Source organism: Myotis nattereri (genome assembly GCF_964212035.1).
Source record: "Myotis nattereri genome assembly, chromosome: 1".
In the NCBI taxonomy this organism is placed as follows: Eukaryota; Metazoa; Chordata; class Mammalia; order Chiroptera; family Vespertilionidae; genus Myotis; species Myotis nattereri.
In genome coordinates, this window is record NC_138075.1 from 186,470,623 (window position 1) to 186,488,267 (window position 17,645).

Here is a 17,645-nt window from a genome sequence, read left to right on the forward strand (position 1 = left end):
TTAAACTTTCACACATGTACAAATAAATTTTATGGGGAAAATGTTACAATAAATTTTCTTGGATTAAAAAGTCCTTTAAAAATTCAAAAATTCTACAAAATGTGAAAATATGAATTTACTAATCATATTAATTACATAATGACAAATTACTTTAAAAATTCATTTTTCAAAATATTATTCACTTAAGAGAAGAAATTAAATAAGGAGTTACCATGGACATTTAAGTTTTATTTGTTTGACTATGGAAACCAAGAAATGCACAGCGTGGAAGGGAATACTAATGTGTAAGTGGTTCTTTCTCAGTGGGAGGATTACAGATTTTTTTCCCTTCTCATATTTTCTGTACATTTCAAACTTTGTAGGATCAAGAAAATATTGGCTTAATTGCATTTTCAAAAATGTCTCAGACATAAAAACTTTTTTATAATAAACAACAACAACAAAAAAACAACTGAACACAAGCCAGGCCAGTGTTGCTCAGTGGTTGAGCATTGACCTATAAACCAGGAGGTCAAGGTTCAATTCCCAGTCAAGGCACATGCCCAGGTTTCAGGCTAAATCCCCAGTAGGGGACGTGCAGGAAGCACCTAATCAATGATTCTCTCTCATCATTGCTGTTCTTATTTCTCAGTCCCTCTCTCTTCCTCTCTGAAATCAATAAAAATATATATTTTTTTTTTACAAAGTAGAACATGAAATTGAATCCATAGTGTTACTTCAACTTGGTAAAAAAGAAAAATGTTTCTTTGTAGATGCAAGTACATATAGCTGGAAGGCAAAAGCCTGATAGGATTGTTTTACTTCTGCATGATGGGATTCAGAAAATTATCTTCTTATTTGAACATTTCTGCAACCTCCAAATTGTGTTAATGGGCATTTTGTCCATTAAAATCGTTTCCTTCACTTTATGAAGGAAATAAATATGTTAGGCTTTTGTCATTGCCAACTGGAGAGCAAGTGGAAGTAAAAAAAAAATCATCTCATATAATTAATAGTAATATACCCAAGTTCTAATTTATAAAATTTTCATCTTCATGTCCAATAAATTAGGTACAGGTATTCCTTATTAAGCATATATCCTATCTAATAAAAGAGAAACATGGTAATTAGCCATACCTCCGCTACCCTTCCCATTGGCTAATCAGGGCAATATGCAAATTAACCGCCAGCCAGGATGGCGGCCGGCAGCCAGGCAGCTTGAAGCGAACATGAGGCTTGCTTGCTTCAGTGATGGAGGACTCCAATGTTCCCCGCCTGCCGCTGCCGGCCTCTGAGCTTGCAGTTTGAAACATTGTTACAAATATAGAAGCTAAACAAAACCCCAGAAACCTGCTTTCAGCTAGCCGGGATCTCAGAGCTGGAGTTGAAACAGTGTTTTGATTATAGAACCCAAACAAACCAGATACCTGCTTTCAGCAGCAGAGGCCTAAGAGCTGGAGCCAAGCCTCAGAGCTCAAGCTGGCCCAGAATAAAAAAAAGAAAAGAAAAAAAGGAGTGGTTGGGAGCTTCAGTCACCCGCCAGCCTGAAAACAGCCCTCAGCCCCTCACCCAGACTGGCCAGGCACCCAAGCGGAACCCCCACCACCCTGATCCAGGACACCCTTCAGGGCAAACCAGCCGGCCCCCACCCGTGCACCAGGCCTCTATCCTATATAGTAAAAGGGTAATATGCCTCCCGGCACCGGGATCAGCGTGACAGGGGGCAGCGCCCAAACCCCCTGATAGCCCTGTGGCTCTGTGTGTGACAGGGGGCGGGGCAACAACCTCCCTATCAGCCCTGCTCTGTTCCTGACAGGGGAAGGCGCCCCAACCCCCTGATCAGCCCTGCTATGTGCCTGATAGGGGGGAGCTCCCCAACCCCCTGATCGCCCTGCGGCTCTGTGTGTGACAGGGTGCGGCGCCCCAACCCGCCGCCCCCCCCTCGGGCCCTGCTCTGTGTGTGACTGGGTAGAGCCATAACCTCCCCATCGGCCCTGCCCTGAGTATGACAGTGGCAGCGCCCCAACCCCCTGATCGGCCCTGCTCTGTGGGTGATAGAGGGCGGCGCCCCAAACCCCCCGCCCCCCCCCCCCATGGGCCCTGCTCTGTGTGTGAAGGGGTAGAGCCATAACCTCCCCATCGGCCCTGCCCTGAGTATGACAGTGGTGGCGCCCCAACCCCCTGATCCGCCCTGCTCTGTGGGTGATAGAGGGCGGTGTCTCAACCCCCCTCCACGGGCCCTGCTCTGTGTGTGACGGGTTAGAGCCATAACCTCCCCATCGGCCCTGCCCTGAGTGTGACAGGGTGAGGCGCCCCAACCCCCTGATCCGCCCTGCTCTGTGTGTGACAGGGGGCAGTGCCTCAACTCCCCTATCAGCGCCCTACTCTGTGAGTAACAGGGGAGAGCTCCTCAACCCCCTGATCAGCCCTGCTCTGTGCGTGACAGGGGGGAGCTCCCGAACCCCCTGATGGGCCCTGCTCTGTGCATGACAGGAGGCAGTGCCCCAACCCCCTGATTGGCCCTGCTCTGTGCGTGACAGCGGGTGGCGCCACAACCTCCCCATCGACCCTGCCTTGAGGGTGACGGGGGCGGTGCCCCACCCCCCAGTTGGCCCTACTCTGAGCCCGACCAGGGGCTGCACCTAGGGATTGGGCCTGCCCTCTGCCACCCGGGAGCAGGCCTGAGCCAGCAGGTCGTTATCTCCCAAGGGGTCCCAGACTGCGAGAGGGCACAGGCCGGGCTGAGGAATCCCCCCCTCCCCCCCGAGTGCACAAATTTTTGTGCACCGGGCCTCTAGTATATATATATAAAAGCCTAAGTGACCATTACGACCGAACAACCAGAACAACCGGTCGACCAGTTGTTCTGACGTGTACTGACCACCAGAGGGCAGACACTCAATGCAGGAGCTGCCTCTTGGTGGTCAGTGCGCTCCCACAGCCAACCTCCCATGGCCCCTCCTCCCCCCTCCCCCACCAAACTCCTGCAGCCCCTCTCCCCTCCCCCAGGTGGGCCCCCCATCGGCCCCAATGAGGGGACTGGCTAGCCAACCTCTCGGGGCCTCTCCCCTCAGCTGGCCAGCCCCCTGATAAGCCTCAATCACCGGCCAGGCCAAGGGACCCCACCATGCACGAATTTGTGCACCGGGCTTCTAGTAAAAGATAAGGGTCAACATGCAGACCCTCATCTCTGTGATTTCCTGGAGAACCACTTCCTGGATGAGGAGGTGAAATTGATCAAAAGATGGGCGACCACCTGACTAACATCCGCAGGCTGGCTCACCCTCAAGCACGACTAGGAGCCTTTGGAGCTCAGAGGCCTTTCAGAGGCCCCTCTGCATCCCCTGGTGTCTCTGGCTTTTACCTAAGCCTCTTCCCAAAACTACTAGTCATTCTTTTAACCACCCTGGAGCCCTCCCCCATGCATTGGACCAAATGAAACAATAAAGCTTTTCGCAGCAAAAAAAAAAGAAAGAAAGAGAGAAAGGGAGGAAGGGAGGGAGGGAGGGAGGGAGGGAGGGAGGGAGGGAGGGAGGGAAGGAGGGAGGGAAAGAGGAAAGAAAAGAAAGGAAGAAAGGAAGGAAGGAAGGAAGGAAGGAAGGAAGGAAGGAAGGAAGGAAGGAAGGAAGGAGGGAGGGAAGGAGGGAGGGAGAAAGGGAGGAAAGAAAAGAAAGGACGAAAGGAAGGAAGGAAGAAGATAAGGGTCAATAATTTTTGCTGATAATCAAATCTCAGTTTTTAAAAACGCTGTATTACATTTTCAATATAGAATTCAGGATTTTGGTTTCTGAATGTAAACAAAAGCCCTCTAAAGATCACAAATATATATAATTGTAGAAACTAGGTCTGTGTATGTGAAGAGGTGCACACACATGAGGATGTATACACAGTAAAATATAAGGATGTGATGGGATTTCCAGATTATACTTTTTTCTTTATAATAATCTCCATATTAAATATTGCTCTAGTATGCAAAAGATTAGGAATGCCTCCCCTACCTCCTTTAGCTTCTTCATTTGCAACAAAATAGAAATTGCAGAACACTAAGAGATAAATGCCAGTCAAGGGTTTCGCTCACTTTCCTTTTAGTCCCTATTAAATAATATCAAGTATTACCCAGGCATTACTTGCACTGCTACACAAAAGGCAGAATTCTTTAACCTTCTGGACAGTCCGAGGGCCTGACCAGGCATGAAGCCACTGCAGAATTTTTGCCTGCAGCCTACAACCATGCCTTTGCAGAAACATCTGGGCAACTGTTTCAGTGGGGTGGGGAATAGGGCATCCTGCCACTTATATCATTTTCCCAGGGCAGAAATATCAGGCTTATAACACTAATTTTACTCAAATAAGAGAGGAGTAATAGGCTTCTCTCTAACTTCTACAAAAACAGAAAGAGCAAGGGCAATTTCTAAAGAAATTGACTTTAAAGATTATTTACAGACACGGAGAATTCTTTGTTGTAACCTATCTTCTAGGAAGGGGTACAAAGATTCTATGTATTCCTTAAAAACAAAAGATAAAAACCATAGCCTGTTAAAATGAGTGTACATCTACTTCCCAAGAGAAGGAAGGTCTCTTGGTGTTAGGAATATCAAGCATGAAATTCTCCTGAGGCTTTTTCATAACAAATATTTATTACTTTATAATCAGAAAACAATAAAGCTACTCTTATATTTTTAAAATTAGAACATTTACATTCACAAATGAAAAATTATAATTTTCTGAAATATTAATGGAGATAACACAAATGTTTCTATTCAGCACCACTCAAAAAATAAAAGTATAAAAAATAAAGGAAAATGTTAAGAACTTGGATAGGAATCTAATTTCCTTTATGTGTAGCTTCAAATTTTCTCAAGAGGAAGAATAATTTCTAACAACTTAGATGTTCCTTCACCAGTCTTGGCATATAGTAGATCAATAAATATTTGCTGAGTGATTAAATTTAACATTAAATACATTGCCTAAATTTTATTTTTATGCCAAAGATATTCTCCCAAGAACCTCTTTTTTATTTCTTTATTGATTAAGGTATTATATATGTGTCCTTATCCCCCCATCCCCCCTCAACTCCCTCCACTCATGCCCTCACCTCCCTGGTGTCTGTGTCCATTGGTTAAGCTTATATGCATGCATACAAGTCCTTTGGTTGATCTTTCCCCCTTACCCTCACCTTCCCCTACCTTCCCTTTGAGGTTTGATGGTCTGATTGATGCTTCTCTGTCTCTAGATCTGTTTTTGTTCACCAGATTATGTTGTTCATTATATTCCATAAATGAGTGAGATCATGTGATATTTATCTTTCTCTGACTGGCTTATTTCACCTAGCATAATGCTCTCCAGTTCCATCCATGCTGTTGCAAATGGTAAGAATTCCTTCTTTTTTACTGCAGCATAGTATTCCATTGTGTAGATGTACCACAGGTTTTTAATCCACTAATCTGCTGATGGGCACTTAGGCTGTTTCCAAATCTTAGCTATAGTGAATTGTGCTGCTATGAACATAGGGGTGCATATATCCTTTCTAATTGGTGTTTCTAATCTCTTGGGATATATTCCTAGAAGTGGGATCACTGGGTCAAATGGGAGTTCCAATTTTAGTTTTTTGAGGAAACTCCATACTGTTCTCCACAGTGGCTGCACCAGTCTGCATTCCCACCAGCAGTGCACAAGGGTTTTTTTTGCTCCGCATCCTCACCAGCACTTGTCATTTGTTGATTTATTGATGATAGCCATTCTGACAGGTGTGAGGTGGTACTGCATGGTCGTTTTTATTTGCATTTTCAGATGATTAGTGACTTTGAGCATATTTTCATGTCTCTTGGCCTTCTTTCTGTCTTCTTTCAAAAAGGATTTATTTAGGTCTGTTGCCCACTTTTTGATTGGGTTGTTTATGATCCTTATGTTAAGTTGTATGAGTTCCCTGTATATGTTGGAAATTAAACCCTTATCGGTGATAACATTGGCAAATATGTTATCCCATGCAGTGGGCTTTCTTGTTGTTTTGTTGATGGTTTCTTTTGCTGTGCACAAGCTTTTTATTTTGATGTAGTCCCATATGTTTATTTTATCCGTAGTTTCTATTGTCCTAGGAAATGTATTGGTAAACATATTGCTATGACATATGTCTGATATTTTGCCGCCTGTGGATTCTTCTAAGATTTTTATGGTTTCCCATCTTATGTTTAAGTCCTTTATCCATTTTGAGTTTATTTTGTGTATGGTGTAATTTGGTGGTCTAGTTTCATTTTGTGCATGTATCTGTCCAATTTTCCCAACACCATTTATTGAAGAGATTGTCTTGACTCCCTTGTATGTTCATGCCCCCTGTGTGTAATATTAATTGAGTACAGTGGTTTGGGTCGATATCTGGGTTCTCTATTCTATTCCATTGATCTATATGTCTATTCTGGTGCCAGTACCAGGCTGTTTTGAGAACAGTGCCTTTGTAATACAGCTTGATATCTGGTATTGAGATCCCACTGACTTTGTTCTTCTTTCAGGATCGCTGTAGCTATTTGGGGTCTTTTTTATTCCAGGTGATGTTTTGGGGAGTTCTTTCTAGATCTGTGAAGTATGCTGTTGGTATTTTAATGGGGAGTGCATTGAATCTATAGATTACTTTGGGTATTATGGACATTTTGATTATGTTGATTCTACCAATCCATGAACACGGTATGTTCTTCCATCTGTTTATGTCTTCCTCTATCTCTTTTTTCAGTGTCCTGTAGTTTTCCCCGTATAGGTCTTTTACCTCCTTAGTTAAGGTTATTCCTAGGTATCTTAATTTTTTTGGTGCGATGGTAAATGGGATTGCTTTTTTAGTCTCTCTTTCTGTAAGTTCATTATTCGTGTATAGAAATGCCATAGATTTCTTGGCGTTAATTTTGTATCCTGCTACATTGCCGAATTCATTTATTAAGTCTAATAATTTTTTGATGGAGTCTTTAAGGTTTTCTATGTACAGTATCACATCATCTGTGAATAAGTACAGTTTCACTTCTTCTTTTCCAATTTGGATGCCTTTTATTTCTTCTTCTTGTCTGATAGCAGTGACTAGTATTTCCAATACTATGTCAAGCAGGACTGGTGTGAGTGGGCGTTCCTATCTTGTTCCTGTTCTTAGAGGAAATGGTTTTAGTTTTTGCCCATTGAGTATGATGTTGGCTTTGGGTTTGTCATACATGGCTTTTATTATGTTGAGGTATGATCCTTCTATTCCCACCTTGCTGAGAGTTTTTATCAAGAAAGAGTGTTGGATTTTGTCAAATGTTTTCTCTGTGTCAATTGACTATGTGATTTTTTTCTCTCAATTTGTTTATGTGATGTATCACGTTTATTGATTTGTGGATATTGTACCATCCTTGCATCCCTGGGATAAATGCTACTTGGTCATGGTGTATGATCTTTCCGATGTACTGCTGGATCTGATTTGTTAGAATTTTGTTGAGGATTTTGGCATCTGTGTTCATGAGGGATATTGGCCTGTAATTCTCTTCCATTGTGTTGTCTTTATCTGGTTTTGGTATTAGGGTGATGCTGACTTCAAAGAATGAGCTTGGAAGTGTTCCTTCCTCTTGAATTTTTTGGAATAGTCTGAGGAGGATAAGCTTTAGTTCTTCCTTGACTGTTTGGTAAAACTCACCTTCTCCCAAGAATCTTAATCACCACTTCAATCCCACTCACTAAAAGTAACCAAATGAAGTTTGGTGAATCTCTCTGTATACAACAGAGATAGAGAAAAGAGAGAGAAGAGAGAGATCATACTATAACTATTTATACTTTAAAAATACAGTGGACACCCTACTATAGTTCTGCATAATTCATTCTTGTTAATAACTGCACTAACTTAATTTTCCAGATGCTATCAGCAACCAGTACATTGACTGAGAGAAAATAATAGTACTAATAGTAATGGCTAACATTTATTGAGCATTGTTCCAAATGCTTCATCTATTTACTACACATTAAAATTGTGTAACTTTATCAGTAGGTACTATAACTTATGGCCCTTCTTACAGATAAAGAAACTGAAACATATTACTTGCCCGAGGTTATAAAGACTTGCCCAAAGTTAGACAGTAGGTTGCAAGGACAGAATTTGAAGCCAGCAGTCTGTCTTCTAAGCCTGTGTTCTGATTCGCTACTGACTCTGTGATGTTAAAAATAGTAAAGATAAATTATTCCTTAACAATGAGTGACTGTTGGTATATACCAGATGTAAACGTAATAGAACACAATGTTTTGGTGTTTTTAACTATACCAGAACCTTGTATTCTTAGTAGTGCTTTCAAAGAAACCGTATCAAGAGATTTTACGTTCAGTTTAGAGTCTACCATTAAGCAAAAGTATTTGAATTAGTAAAAAACACACACATGAATTTCCTTCATATATATTTCATAAGCTGAACAGGAAAAGCAATCTAAGTTCTGTACTGTTACCTTATTTTGTGGCCAAAAGCAGTTTTTTTCAAGTTTTACTATCCATTTTGTTGACCAGACTTGTCACCAATTGATTTATGGTCATTCAAAAAACACTATACCAGTCACACACACGAAAAGAGCCTGAATCACATTTTTAAAATATAGACTCAGATTCTAAACTCAGATGCAAGAGTTTTTTAAAATAATTGCAAAATCTTTGGAATAAATGTGTATTCTCTCAAGGTAACTATTCTGAAAAGGATAAACCTTAATTGTCTGTTTAAAGTCAGTCTGCTAAAAGTCAGTTACCATATTTAACAGGTTTATTTCAACTACTAATCCAGCAGCCAGTTCATGTCAGCCATCCCAAAACAATAACTGATGTCCATATTGACTCTTCTGTTCCCAAGCCAGTGAGTTGACAGCTAGTATCCTAAGCACTGTATAACGTATCAAAATCGTGTTGCTGAGCCAACTATAACATAAATTGTTTTTACAACATGAGCCAATTTTTCTAATTTACTCTTTAACATAAAGTGATTCTGCTCTAGCTGACAGCAGGGACAAGAATGGCAGCTTGAGGGGTTGCTTTACTTTTGACTAAATCTTATTAGTTTAAACAAGGGATAACACATACACATTTAAGTATATTCAACATCGCCAAAGCACCAGCGTCCCCACCATTTTAAAGTCATGCCAAATAATATTTAAAGGTGGAATGTTTCAGAAGATGGTTCAATTGAAGATCAAGTTCCACCTACCTCTGTTACTGAGTCACATGTTTTTGTTAAGTAAACCTTTCTTCTTGAACAAATAATCATCTGTCAGAGCTCCACATAGTTCCACAGAATAGTAAAAATAACTGGAAGCTCCTTTGTATATATAATTGCTAAGTAAATGCCAAAGTCTTACAAGACAGCCCTTAAAGTCTACTGAGTGAACATTATAAAATCAAATTTTGTGCTTCCTTCGGCAGCATATATACTAAAAATCAGAATGACACAGAGATTAGCATGGCTCCTGAGCAAGGATGATATGCAAATTCATGAAGCATTCCACTTTAAAAAAAAACAAATTTCCTGGCAACCTGTTAAGCATAATTATCTAACCAAGTCTTATCCCTTAAAACAAAATTGGAATTATTCAATCTAATAGCTAGCGAAGCAGCTGGGAGTTATGTAGTAGACTTTCTTATCCTGTATATAATAAAGAGGTAATATGCAAATTAACCCTCACACCCTCACAAGATGGCTGCCTACGACTAGGCTGGCAGGGGGTTAGTGAGGGACGACCAAACAACTGAACAGGAGGCTGCGTGGGGCGACCAGGCCAGTGTGTGTGTGTGTGTGTGTGTGGCTGGGGGGGAGGGGGGGGGGGTTGGGAGTGGCCAGGCCAGCAGAGGGGGGAAGTTTGGATTGACCAGGCTGGCAGAGGGACAGTTGGGGGTGACCAGGCCGGCGGGGGGGGGGGGGGTCAGTTGGGGGCGATTAGGCTGGCAGGAGGCAGTTTGGGGCAACCAGGCCAGCAGGGGGAGCAGTAAGGGGTGACCAGGCCGGTGGGAGGGGGGGCAATTAGGAGCGACCAGGCCATCAGGGTGGGGGCAGTTGGGGGCGACCAGGCAGGCAGGTGAGTGATTAGGAGCCAGCAGTCCAGGATTGTGAGAGGGATGTCTGACTGCCGGTCAGACATCCCCCAAGGGGTCCCAGATTGGAGAGGGTACAGGCTGGGCTGAAGGCCTTCTCACCCCTGCCCATGCAAATTTCATGCACCGGGCCTCTAGTAGTAAAATAACTCTAAAAACACTGCCTTTTTGATGGCCTATATTTAACCTAACAGCTCATTTTATCTGTCCCCCTACCCTTGCCACATCTGCACACATGAAATGTCAATAATTGATTAATCAATTAATGCTTTTGCTCTGGCAATGTGAAAAACCTCTCATCGGATTCTTTTCCAACCATTTCACCATCAAAATAATGATGCTTGGATTATAGCCAGAGCAGAGCAAAGAATCAAGTATATAATGACCTCATGTGGCAAAGGGCTAGAACTACTAATTTAACTATGAAAAAATCATGGGCTTAAATAACTTTCATTATAGAACTTTTATTTTCAAATTGCTTTTTTAAATGGACATTAAATACTGCCTAGAAGGAAGAAAAGAAAAATGACCTCAGGTGTAAAGAAAAAGCAGAGGTAAAAATAGTCATCTATTCACTAAAATAAAAGGGGCCCCCATGTTAGAGTCGAAATATTTGGGTACTTGTTTCATTTTTATTAATTTTTTGGGAACTTGAAAAAATCCCTTAGCCTCTCACATCTATAAAATGTTGGTAAGTTTTTTTCTACCATAGACTTTGAAGGCTAAAATATGGTTATGTGAATTTTATATCTTGTATCTGAAACTTTTATCCCAGTTATGGTATTTATAATTCTATAACTAAAACATTTTTAAGCTCATCATTAAAAAATGAAACCTTAAACTAAAGCACTGTTACCTAGTTTGACTTCCAATTATCACCTTTTATTCTAGTGCAATGGACATTGATTGGTATAGCACCTATTTTATTCTAGGCATAGAACTAAGATTAAATTAATTCAAAGTATAGCCACATTGCTAATAAACTTCTTTGAGGATAGTTTTTTTCTTCAATTACAGTTTATATCCAATATTATTTTGTATTATTTTCAGGTGGAGAATAGTCTTAACTCTTAAAATACTTCAATATTTATTGACTAAGTCTGACAAAACAAAACTGGGTGTTAATTTTTATGTGAAATCCCTGAACCAAATCCAAATCCTCATTGATAAAAAAAAAAATCTGAGAACATCAATATCTTATTAATTACAATTCATTAAACATAGGATTATAGAGTGACAGCCATAATATAAAAAAAAGGTGGGGAAAAGGGAGTAAGTACATACCTGTTCCTCATTAATGTTTGTAATTTATCCCTGAAAGCACCGTCACTAAGTAAAAGGCTTTAAAAGGAAACCTTTTCCATTAATTTTAATAGGGTACATTATAATATGTTCTAGCCCAAGATCTCCAAAACAGGATCAATTGACTAAGAACAAGTTTACAGGCAATAAACAATATTGTCCATAAAATATATTGTAAAGGTTTACTGTACTTGCCAAGAGGAAAACTTGATAGAGGGGGGTGGTTTGATGGAGGAGAGGAATAAAGGAATCATTCTTTGGAAGGTAAATTCTGCTTTCTACACCATTTCCCCCTCCACCAATTTTCCAGCCTTTTGGGCTAGTAATGGCTATCTTGCATTCAAACTGCACTTAAAATTAAGTTATAACACCTTCAGGGAACTTCAAAACACACTGAAATGGCATCTGTACATAACACTGAAATCCCAGAAGATGCAACCTCTTCATTCCTCTCAGTTGACAAAATTATGAAAGCAAAATAATCTGATGCACAATACAAGTGTATGACACTGCATAGAAAGGGTCAAGTAAACAACTATGTTTTTGTCTAAAAAAGTAATTTTTTATTGCATACTTGTTTAGTGTACTTTGGAGTAAGAAGTCTTTAGATTCAAGAAGAAAAAATGATTGTCTGAAAAGTGATATAACTTTTTAAAAATTGTTATGGCAAAGCCCTAGCCGGTTTGGTTCAGTGGATAGAGCCTTGACCTGCGAACTGAAGGGTCCTGGGTTCAATTCCGGTCAGGCACACGTATCTCGGTTGCAGGCTTGGCCCCTGATTGGGGTGCATGCAAGAAGCAACCAATTGATGTGTCTCTCTCATCATTGATGTTTCTGTCTCTCTCCCTCTCCCTTCCTCTCTGAAATCAATAAAAATATTTTTTTAATGTTATGGCAAAAATTATTAACTGACAGTTTTTATGGAGCAAGTCTGTATTTATATGTCTGTATATGGAGCAATGCTATATATATATGGCATTACTGACCTCAGTACTAATACATTTTATACTTAATGACAACATTCCAAAGCACTACACAGAATAAGAGAAAAAATGAATTATATCAAAGTTGCCTCCATTTTTTAATATTCATCTAACTGAAGATGAGGAAAAACAATTTCATTTTACACATATATTCTAAAAACAAAAACAAAAAAACAACCTTATTAGGATAGCCTCAAAAGGCCCCAATTGTATTACGAAACCAGGTAGCTCATGCCTCTAGGAAACACAAAATGACCCAACTTCAAGACAGTAATCCAGACAGTATGGTATTGACAAAAGAATGGACAAATAGATCAACCAAAGAGAATAGAGCCTAGAAATAGACCCACACAGTCAACTGGTATTCAACAAAGGAGCAAAGGCAATACAATGAAGCAATGATCGTCTTTTCAATAAGTAGTGCTGGAACAACTGGACATCCACATGCAAAACAATGAATCTAGAAAGACATTACACCCTTTATAAAATGACAGACACCCTTTATAAAAAATCACAGGCCTAAAGATAAAACACATAATTATCAAACTCCTAGAAGCTAACTTGGGAGAAAACCTAGATGACCTTGGGTATGACTTCTTAGATACAACACAAGGTACAATCTATAAAAGAAATTGATAAGCTGGACTTTATTAAAATTAAAAACTTCTGCTCTATAAAACACAATGTCAGATGAACAAGACAACCCACAGATTGGAAGAAAATATTTTCAAAAGACCCATTTGAAAAAGGGCTATTGTCTAAAATATTCAAAGAACTTTTAAAACTCAATAATAAGAAAATGAATCCGATTTAAAAATGACAACAGACCTTCAGGCAACTCACCAAAGATATACAGATGGCAATAAGCATATAAAATGATGGTTATGATATGTCATTAGGGAATTGCAAATTAAAATGAGGCACAACCACATACCTATTAAGAATGGAGTAAATTCAAACCACTGACACCATCAAAAGTGGAAGAGCAGGAACTCACTTATTGCTGGTAGGAAGGCAAAATGGTACAACTATTTGGGAAGACAGTTTCTAAGAAACCTAAACACACTCAACATATAATCCAGCAATTGCACTATTTGGTATTTACGTACCCAAATGAGTTGAAAACTTATGTTCATTGAAAAACTTGCACACAAATGTATATAAAGCAGCTTTATTCATAATTGCCAAAATTGGGAAGCAACTCACTTGTCAGTCAGTAGCTGAGTAGATAAACTGGGCACATTCTGACAATGGGCTGTTGTTATTCAGCACTAAAAAGAAATAAGCTGTCAAACCATGCAAAGAAAGGGAGGAAACTAAATGCAAATTCCTATGTGAAAAAAGGCCAATCTGAAGAGTTTACATATTAAACGATCTAAATGTTTAACGCTCTGGAAAAGACAACTATGGAGACAATTAAAGGTCAGTGGTTGCCTGAGACTGGGAGTAGGGGAATGAACAAAACACTGAAGATTTTTCGGGCAATGAAACTATTTTGTATGATGAATATACGTCATTATTCATTTGTCAAAACCCATAGAATGTACAACACTGAATAAACTCTAATGTACATTATGGACTTTGAGTGATAATAATGTATCAATGTAGGTTCATTGAATGTAACAAATGTACCACCTGGTGGGGATGTTGATAGTAGGGGATGCTGTACAAGTTCAGGAGCAGAGACTATATAGAAATTGTAATTTCCACTTAATTTTGCCATAAACTTAAAACTGCAATAAACAATATAGATGGAACATAAAATATATTGTCAATAAGTCTAAATAAAGTCCATTAAGTTTTTAAAGAGATGAGACTGGTAAAATCCACATAAGGCCTGCAGTTTATGGAATGGTATACCAAAGTCAATTTCTTAGTCTTGATACTAAGACTAATTTTACTATGGTTAAGTAAAATGTTATCATTGGGGGGAAATCAGTGATGGAACTCCATTACTTTCATAACATTTTGTGAATCAAAACTACTTTGAAGTTTAAAAAGATTTTTGAGGAAAGATAAGATCTGTCAAATGTGGAAGGCTATTATTTATCAAGATTTGTAAATACCTTAAGTGACTAATCTAGCTTTTTTTGGTGGTAATAAGATTTACATCTCTGTGTAAAAAACACTTTGATACTCCTTGTTCTAAAAAAAATGACAAACCTTATTTCTATAAGCTCAGTATACAGTTTTAGGGATAGACGATGAGAAATTCTGAATGAGGGAATAAGTTTTATACAATTTTCTTAGAAGAGTAAACTATAAAAAGTAGTACATATACTCTGATGGAAGATGATCCAATATGGGAAAAACCAAGAGAACGCAGACCACTAAGCTCAATACTCTTGTGCCTATCCAATGGTACAGCTTTTGTCATGACAAATAAATTTAGCTTCTTTTCAATTCTACAGATTTAAAGTCATTAAACATTTTTAAAGGTTACTGAAAATCTCTGAACTCTTTGTTTAAAATAGAATCAATGTAATTTATATAAGCCATTATTACCTTTTTATAGTCATGTTTTTCTTCAAAGTAGAATAAATTTTACTTTTTTAATCTTTATAAAGTATTACATGTCCCCATTTTTCCACCACTGACCCCCTCCAGCCTGCCCCTGCACCCCCCGCCCCAGGCCTTCAGCACCCTATTGCCTGTGTCCATGGGTTATGCATATATGCATACAAGGTTTTTGGTTGATTACATCCCACCCACCTATCCTCCCCATCTTCCCCCTAGATTCTGCACTCTGTTCCATACTTCCATGTCTCTGGATCCACTCCATTCATTGGTTTATTTTGTTACTTAGATTCCAAATATGAGTGAGATCATGTGATACTTATCTTTCTCTGACCTATTTCACGAAGCATGATACTCTCCAGGTCCCTCCATGCTATCTCAAAGGGCAAGACATCCTTTTTTTATTGCTACACAGTATTCCATGGCATAAATGCGCCACAGCTTTTTTTATCCACTCATCTTCTGCTGTGCCCTTGAGCTGTTTCTAGACCTTAGCTGTTGTAAATTGAACTGCTATGAACATTAGGGGTATATACATTCTCTCTGATGGGTGTTTTTGGCTTTCTTAGGCTATATTCCCAAAGTAAAATAAACTTTAATTCAATGAGTGTAGCTCCATTACAGGTCATGAAATTCACACTTATTTATTAAGCAAATGTTTAATTTAGTAAACAAACATGTATATCAAATAAAAAAACACACATACATCATGAAATAGTTTAAATACTCATGGTGATTATAGATTTTTTTAATGTTTGTTTTTTTAATTGATTTCAGAGAAGGGAGAGGAAGAGAGGGATAGAAACATCAATGAGAGAGAATCTTCTATCGGCTGCCTCCTGCACACCCACTACTGGAAATCAAGCTCACAACCTGGGGATGTGCCCTGACTGGGAATCAAACTGTGAATTCCTGATTCATAGGTCAATGCTCAACCACTGAGTCACACCGGCCAGGTGTGATTACAGATTTAAAATGCAGTTTCCCTTTCAAAGATCAGGACATCTAGAATGTTTAACCCACTAAATTATCTCAAAAAAAACAAAACAAAAGAAGACTTTTTAAAAAGGAAAATGATAATTTCAAAATAAAAAGTGACTCTTCCCCTCACTTCAAAAACAAAATTTTTCTAAAATGTCACGTAGAAAGGGTAAATACATAGAAAAAACACCTCACATTTAACCAAACTTGAAAAAATCTTTAATTATATACAGAATAAAAATGAATCCAAGCAGATTTTTTTAAATTACACTTATTTCATCCTTTTTCTTCTTTATTAATATATTTTCCAATATATATTCAAAAAAATGATAATGCTTACAAGATATGTAACATATAAAGCAAAGCAAGATCATTTATTTTCAGTAATTTCCTTTAAAAAGGGAGAGGGGGGACAGAGAAGCAAAGCCAACCATGAAGTGAAGAATAATCATAATGTTCTCAAAGCAGAAAGTGTGTTTACAATAGCAGGCTGCCTACTTAATTCTGACAGGAGCAAAACCAGGATGAGGCAGGAAATAATAGGGGGGACTAAGTAGATGACACTCCTAAGATTATCAACCTTGTCTTCAGTTTTTCTTTTGACTTCTTTTTTTTTTATATATACATATTTTATTGATTTTTTTACAGAGAAGAAAGGAGAGGAATAGAGAGTTAGAAACATCGATGTGAGAGAAACATCAATCAGCTGCCTCCTGCACACCCCCTACTGGGGATGTGCCCGCAACCAAGGTACTCGCCCTTGACTGGAATCGAACCCGGGACCCTTCAGTCCGCAGGCCAACGCTCTTTCCACTGAGCCAAACTGGTCAGGGCTTTCTTTTGACTTCTTACAAACTATATAAAAGTAATAAAAGACTGCTCATTCCCAGTGCAGTCAATAAAAAATAAAATGGAAAAATGTATCTCTCACTATGTTCCACTAATGTTTTACTTATAAAATGAGAAGAGCTCTGGCTGGTGTGGCTCAGTTAGTTGAGCATCGTCCCATGTATGGAAAGGTCTCTGGTTCAATTCCTGGTCAGGGCACATGCCCAGGTTGCTAGCTTGATCCCCAGTAGGGGTCATGCAGGAGGCAGCGATTGATGTTTCTCTCTCACATATCCATGTTTCTCTCTCTCCTTCTCCCTTCCTCTCTCCCTAAAATCAATTAAAAACATTTTTTTTTAAAAAAAGAGAAGAAATGTAAAGAAATCTATACTCCCACCTCAAATTATTTAAAGATAATCATAGTTTAAATCAATCTTTTAACTATAATAGTAATATTCCATTGTAAAAGAATGGTCTGAGAATCATTTACTCATGTAATAACCTTCAGTAATTGTTTTTAATTTTTTTTTTTAAATCCTTACCTGAGGACATGCTTAGAGAGAGGAAAGGAGAGAAACATCAATTGGTTTCCCTCTGCACATGCCCCAACTGGGGACTGAACCCTCAAACCAGGCATGTGCCCTAACCAGGAATTGAACTGGCATAGGATATCATCCAATCGACTTAGCCACCTCACCGGGCCTTCACTTATAAGTTATTATTTTTAAAATATATTTTTATTGATTTCAGAGAGGGAGAGGGAGAGGGAGAGGGAGAGGGAGAGGGAGAGGGAGAGGGAGAGGGAGAGGGAGAGGGAGAGGGAGAGGGAGAGGGAGAGGGAGAGGGAGAGGGAGAGGGAGAGGGAGAGGGAGAGGGAGAGGGAGAGGGAGAGGGAGAGGGAGAGGGAGAGGGAGAGGGAGAGGGAGAGGGAGAGGGAGAGGGAGAGGGAGATTAAAACATCAATGATGAGAGAAAATCATTGATCGG